The sequence below is a fragment of a genome, unplaced genomic scaffold (genome assembly GCF_019419815.1).
Source record: "Pyrus x bretschneideri cultivar Hongxiangsu unplaced genomic scaffold, Pyrus_bretschneideri_v1 Contig10, whole genome shotgun sequence".
Taxonomy (NCBI): domain Eukaryota; kingdom Viridiplantae; phylum Streptophyta; class Magnoliopsida; order Rosales; family Rosaceae; genus Pyrus; species Pyrus x bretschneideri.
This window is the reverse complement of record NW_025999391.1, coordinates 5,613,369-5,623,080: the sequence shown is the minus strand read 5'-3', so window position 1 is coordinate 5,623,080 and position 9,712 is coordinate 5,613,369.

The window sequence follows — 9,712 nt, the reverse complement described above, 5'->3', positions numbered from 1 at the left end:
TTTCTGCCGGTTTTCAACAATCCAAAGCTGACTATTCATTGTTCACTAAAAAGTCTGGTATTCCTTTCACAGCTTTGCTCATTTATGTGGATGATATTGTGATTACAGGCAATGATGCTAGTGCCATTAATTCTCTGAAGTCTTTTCTCCGTGATCATTTTCGGATAAAAGACCTTGGTGATTTAAAATATTTTTTGGGTATTGAGGTTTCTCGTTCCAAACAAGGGATTTATATTTCTCAACGCAAGTATGCATTAGAGATTCTTAAGGACTATGGTTTTTTGGGAGCACGACCCATTGCTTTTCCTATGGATGACACAAAATTATCTGATAAAGGAGAACTTCTCAAGGATCCTGAAAAGTATCGACGATTAGTAGGTCGGTTAATATATCTCACTATCACTCGGCCGGATATCACCTATTATGTGCATGTTCTAAGCCGTTTTATGCACGAGCCAAGGATATCTCATATGGATACTGCGCTTCGTATTGTTCGTTATTTGAAGGCTACTCCAGGTCAAGGTTTATTATTTCGTTCTGACAACCAGACCAAGTTAACTGCGTTTTGTGATTCTGATTGGGCAGGTTGCCCTATCACTCGCCGTTCGACTACTAGGTATTGTGTATTCTTGGGCGGTTCTTTGATTTCTTGGCGGACGAAACGACAGAAAACCGTTTCGCTCTCTTCAGCAGAGGCGGAATATAGGGCCATGGCAGGTGCTTGTTGCGAGATAGTTTGGCTTCGTTTTTTGTTGAAGGATTTGAACATTCCTTTGGATGGTCCTTCCATTTTATTTTGTGATAATCAAGCAGCGTTACATATAGCTGCCAATCCTGTTTTTCATGAACGAACTCGTCACATTGAGATGGATTGTCACTTTATACGAGATAAGATTGTAGATGGCACAATAGAGACCAAGTATGTGGGTACGGCACAACAGTTGGCAGACTTGTTTACCAAACCTCTTGGGAAAGAAAAGTTTTCGGGTATGTTACGCAAGTTGGGAGTTCTTGACATCTACTCTCCAACTTGAGGGGGAGTGTTAGACAAATAAGGAATATGGTTGGAGTCCTTGTGTAATTGTATATAATATTATTATTGGAAGAATAAGCCGTCCTACAGCCGTCAAGCCGTCCTACAGCCGTCCTACCTTGTCCTACCTACACACTAGCCGTCCTACAGCCGTCTTACCTTGTCCTACCTACACACTAGGACGGCTACCTTGTCCTCTACAGCCGTCCTACCTTGTCCTACCTACACACTAGGATGGCTACCTTGTCCTACCTACACATTTGTATCATGTATATATATCCTTGTAATCTTGTAGAGAAATATAATGAAAAAATTAAGCATTCTCTTCCATAAGCATTCTCTTCCATTTGCATTCTCTTCCATAAGCATTCTCTTCCATTTGCATTCTCTTCCATTTTTCCACATTCACGTATCAATAACAAATATATTTTTTAGCCTACATACCTTTTTCTACATGGTATACAGAGCAGGTTTATAACCCTAGCCCTAATTTTTTTTTTCGGCAGCTTTCTCTGCCGTTCCCATGGCTGTTCGTGGCCCGTCCCGTCCCTCCTCTGCTCGTCCTCCCCTCCACTGCACCTACTGCAATTTTGATTATCATACCCGAGACACCTGCCATAAACTTCATGGCTATCCCGTTGGCCATCCCCTCCATGGCCAACCGTGGCGACCACCGCGCCGTGCCACTGCTTCCAGTTCTTCCCGAGCCATGCACCTTCCAGTCCTCCCCGGCAGCCACGGTTTTCTGCTTCCTGGCCCCATAATTTCACCCAGGCCCATCACGTGCAAGGCACCCAAGCCCCCGCCTCCTCTTCTACTCCAGCGACCCACCAAGTGCACGGGACCCAGCCCACTTTGCATGACTTGCAGCTTGCCATGCCTGACCTCTCTGCCGAGCAGCACTCCCGTGTTCTAGCTGCTCTACGTGACACCACCACCTCTCCTCAGGCCAATGTCGTGCTCACTACTGATTTTGCCCAAGGTTTGTTACCTGTCACCTCTCGTCATGGTCAATGGATTCTTGACAGTGGTGCTACGGATCATATTACTTCTTCCGCTTCATGTTTGGTTAATCGTTCTCCTTCACATTTGCCGCCTGTTTCTTTGCCTAGTGGTGTTTCCGCTCCCATTACTTTTACCGGCACTCTTCCTTTAAATTCCTCAATTACTTTGAAGGATGTTTTATGTGTCCCTAATTTCCGAGTGGACCTTTTATCGGTTGGTAAACTTACAGATGGATTATCGTGTTCCATAACCTTCTTTCCTTCTTGGTGTGTTTTGCAGGACTTGGTTTCGAAGGCGATGATTAGTGTGGGTAAGCGACGTGGCAATCTGTATTACCTTGTGGCCCTTACCTCTTCTCTCCCCACCCGTCAACCTCTCTGCAACATCATTACCATCCCCTCCTCCCTCTGGCATAGGCGTCTAGGTCACCCCTCCTCCGCTCGTTTGCAAGCTTTAGCATCTAGCTCTCTTAATTGTACTTTTGATTCTAGTCATATTTGTGATGTTTGTCCGTTGGCAAAACAAACTCGTTAACCTTTTCTTTTGAGTTCAATTTCATCAACTTTCCCTTTTGCTTTAATTCATTGTGATATTTGGGGCCCGAATCGTCAATCTTCTCTTTCTGGTGCTCATTATTTCTTAAGCATTGTGGATGATTTTTCTCGCTTTACGTGGGTCTTCCTCATGAAACATAAATCTGACACTCAACAATTAATTAAGGATTTTTTTGCTTATGTCACTACCCAATTCCGCACTACCATCCAATGCATTCGTACTGACAATGGTGGTGAATTTTTATCTCTTCGTAGTTTTTTCTCTGATCATGGGTGCTTTTACAAACTTCTTGTGTTTATACCCCCAACAAAATGACGTTGTTGAAAGAAAACATCGTCATCTTCTTGAAACCGCTCGCGCCCTTCGTTTTCAATCCCATCTTCCTATCAAGTTTTGGGGGGAATGTGTTCTTACCGCTACTTATCTCATCAATCGTCTCCCTACCCGTCTTCTCCATCATAAATCCCCATTTGAGGTTCTCTTTTCGAAAACCCCATCTTATGACCACTTTCGCGTCTTGGTTGTCTGGCATATGCCACCTCTGTCACTCCCACCACCAAATTTTCCCCTCGGGCTCATCGTTGCATTTTTCTCGGTTATCCTCATGGACAAAAGGCCTATAACCTTTACGATCTCGACAATCACCGCATTTTCACTAGTCGAGACGTCATCTTTCACGAAACTACTTTCCCTTATGCCGTTTCTCACCCTCCTATCCCATCCTCTTCGCCTACCCTACCCATCCCACCCCCTCTGGACTTTACATATAACCCACCCCTTCCTGCCCCGACGCCTCACCCTCCTCCACCTTCCTCCCCTTCCACGCCTCCCACAGATTCCCTTGCTGCCCCATTACCCATTCCTCCCCATGCCCCTGCCCTCTCGGCATCCCTTCCTTCCCCCCCCCGGCTACTTCCTTACCTTTCACCCTTTTACCCACGGACATCCCTACCCCCCCACTACCAACCAATCTTCCCCTTCCCCGCACCTCTTCCCGTGCCCATAAACCTCCATCCTATTTAAAAGACTACGTTTGCTCGCAGGTGATTCTGCCATCCCACCCATCTTCGACTTCGCAACCCGGTTCTACACAAGGTACGCGATATCCACTTTGTAATTTTCTCTCTTATCACTGTTACTCTCCCAAGCATTTTTCTTACATTAACTCTGTCAGTCGGACTGTGGAGCCTTCCTCCTTTGCCGAGGCTGCCACTGACCCCAATTGGCAACGTGCTATGACTGAGGAGCTTCAAGCTTTACATGCTAATGGTACTTGGACTTTAACTTCCTTGCCCCCTGGCAAAATTCCCATTGGTTGTAAGTGGGTGTACAAACTCAAGCACAATTCCAACGGCTCTATTGACCGCTACAAAGCTCGTTTGGTTGCTAAAGGCTTCACTCAGGCTGAAGGTATTGATTATCATGACACTTTTTCTCCTATTGCTAAGATGATTACGGTGCGTTGTCTTCTTGCTCTTGCTGCTAGTCAGTCTTGGTCTCTTCATCAGCTTGATGTTAATAATGCTTTCTTACATGGTGACTTACATGAAGAAATCTATATGTCTCCTCCTCCTGGTCTTCGGCGACAGGGGGAGAATCTTGTGTGTCGCCTTCACAAGTCACTTTATGGTCTTAAGCAGGCTTCTCGCCAATGGTTTGCCAAATTCACTAGTGCCATCATTTCTGCCGGTTTTCAACAATCCAAAGCTGACTATTCATTGTTCACTAAAAAGTCTGGTATTCCTTTCACAGCTTTGCTCATTTATGTGGATGATATTGTGATTACAGGCAATGATGCTAGTGCCATTAATTCTCTGAAGTCTTTTCTCCGTGATCATTTTCGGATAAAAGACCTTGGTGATTTAAAATATTTTTTGGGTATTGAGGTTTCTCGTTCCAAACAAGGGATTTATATTTCTCAACGCAAGTATGCATTAGAGATTCTTAAGGACTATGGTTTTTTGGGAGCACGACCCATTGCTTTTCCTATGGATGACACAAAATTATCTGATAAAGGAGAACTTCTCAAGGATCCTGAAAAGTATCGACGATTAGTAGGTCGGTTAATATATCTCACTATCACTCGGCCGGATATCACCTATTATGTGCATGTTCTAAGCCGTTTTATGCACGAGCCAAGGATATCTCATATGGATACTGCGCTTCGTATTGTTCGTTATTTGAAGGCTACTCCAGGTCAAGGTTTATTATTTCGTTCTGACAACCAGACCAAGTTAACTGCGTTTTGTGATTCTGATTGGGCAGGTTGCCCTATCACTCGCCGTTCGACTACTAGGTATTGTGTATTCTTGGGCGGTTCTTTGATTTCTTGGCGGACGAAACGACAGAAAACCGTTTCGCTCTCTTCAGCAGAGGCGGAATATAGGGTCATGGCAGGTGCTTGTTGCGAGATAGTTTGGCTTCGTTTTTTGTTGAAGGATTTGAACATTCCTTTGGATGGTCCTTCCATTTTATTTTGTGATAATCAAGCAGCGTTACATATAGCTGCCAATCCTGTTTTTCATGAACGAACTCGTCACATTGAGATGGATTGTCACTTTATACGAGATAAGATTGTAGATGGCACAATAGAGACCAAGTATGTGGGTACGGCACAACAGTTGGCAGACTTGTTTACCAAACCTCTTGGGAAAGAAAAGTTTTCGGGTATGTTACGCAAGTTGGGAGTTCTTGACATCTACTCTCCAACTTGAGGGGGAGTGTTAGACAAATAAGGAATATGGTTGGAGTCCTTGTGTAATTGTATATAATATTATTATTGGAAGAATAAGCCGTCCTACAGCCGTCAAGCCGTCCTACAGCCGTCCTACCTTGTCCTACCTACACACTAGCCGTCCTACAGCCGTCTTACCTTGTCCTACCTACACACTAGGACGGCTACCTTGTCCTCTACAGCCGTCCTACCTTGTCCTACCTACACACTAGGATGGCTACCTTGTCCTACCTACACATTTGTATCATGTATATATATCCTTGTAATCTTGTAGAGAAATATAATGAAAAAATTAAGCATTCTCTTCCATAAGCATTCTCTTCCATTTGCATTCTCTTCCATAAGCATTCTCTTCCATTTGCATTCTCTTCCATTTTTCCACATTCACGTATCAATAACAAATATATTTTTTAGCCTACATACCTTTTTCTACATGTTCTACCTTCTTTGTCATATTTTTTCAGTCCGATTTGCCAGACGGATTAAATTTTCCCATCAAAGGTCTGTCGTAGCCTAAAGCTTCTAGAGAAATCCAAAACGTTGACCTTGTTTGCCTGACCGAATGATTTCTTCCGTCCGTTGAATACAATTTGTCCGACAAATATACAGTCCATTGGTAATATTTCTGTCGGGCAAACAATAAATTCTGGTAGTGATACCATTAGTCCCCAAGAAAAGTGAAAGGAAAAAGTTCCAACAATGGCAAAAGCAGTAAAAATATTATAGTTTGAAGCAAAACTTGTGCTAAAAACCCATTTAAATGATTAAAGGCATCGAGTATATGGTCTAATATATCTTAGTGAACAGATTGATGAATTTCTATTCATGTATTTACTATTCGAAACTCTTATTTTCTTTAAAATAATGTAGTAGTTTCGACCTCGTAGTAGTAATAATAAAAATAATAGGGCATCGAGTTCTTTTAAATCATTGAAACTCCCCTTATACAGCATTATTGAAACATATATAAATCACTGTTTAAGGTGCTACAAAATTTTAACATTTAGTGCAAATTGATATTTAGGGTCAAGGACCTTGGAGCATAGTAGTACAGGTAACAATTATATAACTACTACAATACGACGAAAGAAAATCTTGGTTAAGGCTGCCTTGATGTGGTAGCATATTCATATACAAGTACGCTGAACCACCAGCTTGTAAATGAGATGCCGAATCGAGCAGCCCTACTCGAGATGTTTGATGTGTACAATTTGGTCTCCCAAAACTTGAATGGCAAGCTAGTTACAATTGTTGGAGCCAACCCTGTTTGACCGGCCTACTTGGCTATAAATTGACTGTTGCTCCCATTGTAATTTCTCTAGGTTTTCCAGATATTCACTTCCCCTGTAAGCATACAATACTCTTATAAGGGTAACACTCAAATTTAGTTGGTGAACCGCGTAGCCCTTGTATTTTCTGTGTCATTGTGTGTTTCTTCGAGTTTGGATATTTGTTATTTGACCATGATTGTTAATTGGGATTTTTTTATATGGGTCCGAAGTAACTAAAAATTGGACTTATTTCAAAAGTCAAAAGTCACTAAAATTGAATCTATTTCAAAAGATGATCTATAAAATTAGACCTATTTCAAATTTTTCCTTGTTAATTTGTATCATTATTTATGTACTTGTGTATATGAAAATAATGAAATAAACGTGCATGAAAGCCTACTCTTTTTACGTTACTCATTTCAAAAGCTTAACAAGTTGGCCACGTCGAGTACCAATTTCTACACAGCCCCGTCGCCAACATACACAAAGCATCGAGCTAGAAACTTCTTTTCATTTTCGTTGATTGGGATTGATTGTTACATTTTGGAACTCACCGTGTCGATGTAAGAGTCTCATCTTTGAAACCGTGCTGCATCATTTATTTTAGTTTGGAAAAGTTTTGAACTTATCAACTACTTGCGGTCTTGGTCTTTTGAGTTTAACATGCATCAACTTAGTATAAACTTCTTACAAAAATACGGTACAGCATGAAATTTCCACAAGTGTCCAACTTAATATATTATATATCTATGAATATCAATATCAAGATCAAATAATTAAACGTAAATTACAATTTACCCCCTCAGATTTACATACAATTATAATTAACCTTATACAATCAGTAGCGAAGCCAGGAATTATCGGGGGAATGGACAAACTTAAAAGAGTGCAAGGTTAAAAAAAAATGGCAACAACCTAATCCTTTTATATAGTAGTGTCTTCCATAATTTATCAATACAAACAAATTTCAATTGTTGCCGGCGAGATTTCATGTCATAAAAATATCGCTTAATAGACTCGTTATCAATAAAAGCAAATACATCTCTCAATGTAAACAATCATGCTATTACTCAATCATTGATCTCTTATTTTGTACGCAATGGTGTTTTCACAATATTATAGCAGAAAAAGCTTTCTCCATTGAAGCGATTGAACCCAGTAACACCGAAATCAATGTAAGAAGCTTATACGCTATCATATAGCTTGCACACCTCTCAATCTTCACCAACTCCTTTGCTAGAGAAGAAGGGAGAAAGAAACCAGTGGCTGGAGAAGAAGGAGAGAGTGGGCCCTTTTTATAATTAAAAAAAAAATTCTAACAGACATTGGGACGGTTATACGGAATTGAAATGAAATAATAGTAAAAGTATGGAATTGAAATATTTTAAAGATGTTGTAAGAAGTTGTGATTGCACCCAAATTTGTGATGAAATTGGGATTCCACCATAAAACTAATTGACAATATGGGGAGTAGCCCAAAACGATATAAGCTCATAGCTAAGTCAATCCCTCACCGATGTGGGACAAATTGTCCACACATCATCAACTCTCAACACGCCACCGCACGTGTGACCGATTTTCAAGCCTACACATGAACAACAACTGGGTGACATGTGAGCACATGTGGCACTTGGGCTTTCACAAGGGACTACCCACTCTGATACCAGAATGAAATCACCATAAAACCAATTAGCAATATGAAGAGTAACCCAAAACCATATAAGCCCATAGCTAAGTCAATCCCTCACTGATGCGGGACAAATTGTCCACACATCATCAACTCTCAACAACTTGAGGGTACAAAATGTAATTTACCTAATAATTAAATAACTTCATATTTTGGATAAACCATTTTTTAGGAGCATTAATCTACGTCATGCTCATAAATAAAGGAATACGGTTTCACTCCTTATCTGACTCTGCTAAACTGTAAGTCACAGTATTAATATATAAATTATCTCAGTAAAATTTAAAAATAAAAAACAAATATCTTTTTCTTTATAATTTGTAATGTATTTAAAAAAAAGGGTGTTTGGATATAGGTGCCTCAGTTTTGAAATTCTTATATTTAACATCCATAGCTTTTAGACTTTTGAGCAAACATTCTTATGTAATTTTTAATAACAAAAATTACATATATTTGGTTTACCAATCAAATGACAAATTAATATCACCTAAATCCTAAAATCTAGGAGATTTATTATCCCATAATTCATTTCAAACGACACTTTTTATTACTCAAATAAAAAAAATATCATTAAAATTCTAAGAATACAACTAACATCATATTAAACATAACGTACCAATTATGGATATGATACATGAATGCACATATGTATTAAACATAACGTACCAATAACTTGGTACATAATTGGTACATTATATAATCTTAGTTTTGGTACGTATTAATATTTTGGTACATTACAGATTACTACTTTTGGTACGTTATGTGATTTTTGTTTTAGTATGTACCATGGTATTGGTACAATGTGTTAATCTAACTTTGGCACATACAATCTAGTGGTACATTATGACCCTTAAAAAAGAGAGAATTTTTCATATCAAAACTTTGTATTGAAAATTAATTATATCAAATTCTTAACAATTAATTAATGGGACAATGACTCAATCAAAATTTTCAAACTTATTTTCTTTCCATGAATTTAAGGATTTTAGATCTGATTAGTTTCAATATAAATAACTCTTATCTTAATTTTTTTTTTCTTTAAAATTTACTTAAAATGATGAGTTGGAAACTAAAAAATGACATGGATAAAAATGGAAGCACCTTAATCAAAATACAAAGCGTTTTAATAAAAAGTTGAAAACCCACAAATATTTAATTAATAAGATGTAAAATTGGAGCGCTTTTATCTAATTTTACCTCAAAAAAAAAAAAAAAAAAAAATAGTGACTTGACTCCTTATCTAAAGGACCAATTATTTTCCTTCAAGGAACTTAAAAACGTGTTTCTTGTATAGCGGCACCCAATTTATTGTGAGTTGTGAAATTCCATCACACGTGCACCTCAACTGCCACGGTCAACAATCGCCGCAAATATACAAGTCGATCACTGAAATTCCTCATTTCGTGCATATCATTTTCATGTCCCCC